A 3652-nucleotide genomic window follows, 5' to 3' on the forward strand; every position below is an offset into this window, starting at 1 on the left:
CTGCAGCAGCTTCAGATTTAAAGATTCTGCAGCAGCTTCAGATTTAAAGAGTCTGCAGCAGCTTCAGATTTAAAGAGTCTGCAGCAGCTTCAGATTTAAAGATTCTGCAGCAGCTTCAGATTTAAAGAGTCTGCAGCAGCTTCAGATTTAAAGAGTCTGCAGCAGCTTCAGATTTAAAGAGTCTGCAGCAGCTTCAGATTTAAAGATTCTGCAGCAGCTTCAGATTTAAAGAGTCTGCAGCAGCTTCAGATTTAAAGAGTCTGCAGCAGCTTCAGATTTAAAGAGTCTGCAGCAGCCTCAGATTTAAAGAGTCTGAAGCAGCCTCAGATTTAAAGAGTCTGCAGCAGCTTCAGATTTTAAGATTCTGCAGCAGCTTCAGATTTAAAGAGTCTGCAGCAGCTTCAGATTTAAAGAGTCTGCAGCAGCTTCAGATTTAAAGAGTCTGAAGCAGCCTCAGATTTAAAGAGTCTGAAGCAGCCTCAGATTTAAAGAGTCTGCAGCAGCCTCAGATTTAAAGAGTCTGCAGCAGCTTCAGATTTAAAGAGTCTGAAGCAGCCTCAGATTTAAAGAGTCTGCAGCAGCTTCAGATTTTAAGATTCTGCAGCAGCTTCAGATTTAAAGAGTCTGCAGCAGCTTCAGATTTAAAGAGTCTGAAGCAGCCTCAGATTTAAAGAGTCTGCAGCAGCTTCAGATTTTAAGATTCTGCAGCAGCTTCAGATTTAAAGAGTCTGCAGCAGCTTCAGATTTAAAGAGTCTAGCAGCTTCAGATTTAAAGAGTCTGAAGCAGCCTCAGATTTAAAGAGTCTGAAGCAGCCTCAGATTTAAAGAGTCTGCAGCAGCTTCAGATTTTAAGATTCTGCAGCAGCTTCAGATTTAAAGAGTCTGAAGCAGCCTCAGATTTAAAGAGTCTGCAGCAGCTTCAGATTTTAAGATTCTGCAGCAGCTTCAGATTTTAAGATTCTGCAGCAGCTTCAGATTTAAAGAGTCGGAAGCAGCCTCAGATTTAAAGAGTCTGAAGCAGCCTCAGATTTAAAGAGTCTGCAGCAGCTTCAGATTTTAAGATTCTGCAGCAGCTTCAGATTTAAAGAGTCGGAAGCAGCCTCAGATTTAAACAGTCTGAAGCACATTCAGATTTAAAGAAGTGAACTTCTTTGCGTTTTAATATATGTTATTTTGAAGGCATACAGAGATGTAATTGTTTTACTGATCACTGGAATTTTTGAGTGTCACATCTCTTATAAATCCTATGGCGCTGTTACCACCAACTCTCAGCAGACGTTCATTTTTTCACTCTAACTGTGTGTGGCTGTTAGCGCCCTCTGTTTGTGAGTTAGACTCTTTTTACAATGAGGCTGATCTACAGAGAAAGAGCCCATTGTTTCTCAAATGACTGAATAATAAACATAGACACATTGTTTGCTCTGCAGCGCAGTTAGGGGAGCATTTAACTCTTTGCATGTGGTGAATTTGACAGTGTCATTTAAACTCCTTATCACAGGTTGAGCTAAGGGTCTGAATCAATCCTTATGTGAATCAGACCCTCAGTAGAAACAGGTCATCAGTGTCCACCTTGTCCGCTTTGTTGTCTTGTTGTTGGTGGTGAGGACTACAGGTCTGATATTGATCCTAAATCTTTGTAAAGATCAACACTACATGTATGCTAAGCTCTGTTCTAATCTTTATTTTTTTATAGAAACTTTATTTTAACACTGTGAACACATAAGAACTTACAACCTACAGCCGGATGTTTGGCTTCTTTAAGTGTCTTTGGATTTAGGACTTAGTGTGACGTGGACACTACATACTTTGACCACAGGGGGTGCCATAATCCACAATTACTGATAGATCAAGGGTTCCTTATTTGAAATTATTTCATGTTTGATATTAAAATTATTTGTTGGAATATTTTCGGGGGAAACTACTTTAGGGGTTATATAATGTATAACTCTACTTGGTCTATAATGTCACTATGAATGACATCTGTAGGGTCAACATCCAGGACCAACCAAAACTAAGAACGACAACCCCGATTACCACGATACATGTAGCATTTTGTTTTAGTGAAACACGACGGACAGACAGACAGACAGACAGACAGGCAGGCAGACACACAGAGAGGTAGAGAGACGGACAGACAGACAGACAGGCAGGCAGACACACAGAGAGGTAGAGAGACGGCCAGACAGACAGACAGACAGACAGACAGACAGGCAGGCAGGCAGACAGACAGACAGACAGACAGACAGACAGACAGACAGACAGGCAGGCAGGCAGACAGACAGACAGACAGACAGAGAGAGGTAGAGAGACAGACAGACAGACAGACCGGCAGACAGACAGACAGACAGACAGACAGACAGACAGCTCTGAAGGAGTTGAGACAGGGATGTAGTCCTCTCTCCTCAGTTAGAAAACATTCTCGTCACTGTGAGTGCTAGTTTTATTCTCTCGTCATTATTGGTCAATGTTACTGGATGTTAGAGGAACAGTACCACAAATATACACATCCACTTTTTCATAAAAGCTGAAATAAATGTTTAAATATGACCAGAACCTGCTCAATCCTTCATCTGATTGCGTCCAGGGTCAGAGCCTGACAGGAGAGTCCTCCAGCCCTTAATTTCTCTGTATCTTCGGCCCTTTATTTACTCAGTATATTCAGTATCCGGCCCATTATTTACTCTGTATCTTCAGTGTCTTTCCCATTACCATTATTCACGCTCTATCTTCAGGATCAGGCCCATTATTTACTCTGTATCTTCATTACCTGGCCCATTATTTTCTTTGTATCTTCAGTGTCCGTCCCATTATCATTATTGACTCTGTATCTTCATTACCCGGCCCATTATTTACTCTGTATCTGATGTATCCAGCCCATTATTTACTCTGTATCTTCAGTGTCCGTCCCTTTACCATTATTTACTTTGTATATTCAGTATCCGGCTCATTATTTACTCTGTATCTTCATGTTTTTCAGTTGTAGCATGTTCCAGGTGTCATATAAGAAATCTACTGTACGTATAAAACGTAACTATTTGTTGTGGAAATGGACAATGTATTTTTTCATGAATAAAATAGTATATATATTGTTATTTGTTTTAGCAGAGATTTATAAGTTGCCAAATATAAAGACAAAGTCATTGAGATATATTTTTGGGCACTTGTAAAGATGTTGTGTTGTTATAAACCCCGTCAGGATGGAAATGTTTGACTTGATTGCAATAATGAACAAATTAAAGTGATGTTAAAAAAATATACAGAATCTCTTTTTCCTTATGAAAAGAAAAATATGTAATTTTTGTCTTAACACAACCCATAATATTCAACTATGGAAGCCCAAAGCAGACATGCATTCATACATTTGATTTACTTTGTTTTCCACTGAAAGAAAGTTTTTTCTGGTTGTTTCTCAAAATCTGGACTTATTTTCTTTTACCCCAGAGTCTCAAAGCACAAAATACACATTAGTCTGACCTTACTTTATTAGGGTGGACAATGGCAGCTTGGGATGCCTTATAAATCTGTTGTTGACATATGACAGCCTTTAGTTTTCTTCAGGTAAACTGATCATCATAATGTTGACTCCCAAGTGCCGTTGGTTTCCTCAACAGCATCTGAATCTTTTCCCCCTTGATGGATCTCAGTGTTCATT

The 3652-nt window shown here is 39.6% G+C and overlaps 1 protein-coding gene and 2 long non-coding RNA genes across 3 annotated transcripts in view; 2 read left to right on the plus strand and 1 right to left on the minus strand.

Moving 5' to 3' along the window:
• The window catches only part of efhd1 (EF-hand domain family, member D1), an 11294-nt gene extending 11270 nt beyond the window's left edge, over nt 1–24 (plus strand). The window contains exon 5 of the mRNA XM_061046198.1: nt 7–24. The gene's annotated coding sequence lies outside the window, so the exon portion shown is untranslated. The remainder of the gene's footprint in view (nt 1–6) is intronic.
• An 810-nt stretch (nt 25–834) lies between these two features.
• On the plus strand, nt 835–3255 carry LOC132980206 (uncharacterized). The gene is made up of 2 exons (XR_009674145.1): nt 835–2166; nt 2305–3255. It is a non-coding gene; the product is annotated as an uncharacterized LOC132980206 (long non-coding RNA).
• Nucleotides 2455–2894, minus strand: LOC132980207 (uncharacterized). The gene is made up of 2 exons (XR_009674146.1): nt 2768–2894; nt 2455–2697 (listed from the first exon to the last, which is right to left on the minus strand). It is a non-coding gene; the product is annotated as an uncharacterized LOC132980207 (long non-coding RNA).
• Nucleotides 3256–3652: the final 397 nt, after the last annotated feature.

This window comes from Labrus mixtus, chromosome 9, assembly GCF_963584025.1.
Source record: "Labrus mixtus chromosome 9, fLabMix1.1, whole genome shotgun sequence".
NCBI classification, from domain to species: Eukaryota; Metazoa; Chordata; class Actinopteri; order Labriformes; family Labridae; genus Labrus; species Labrus mixtus.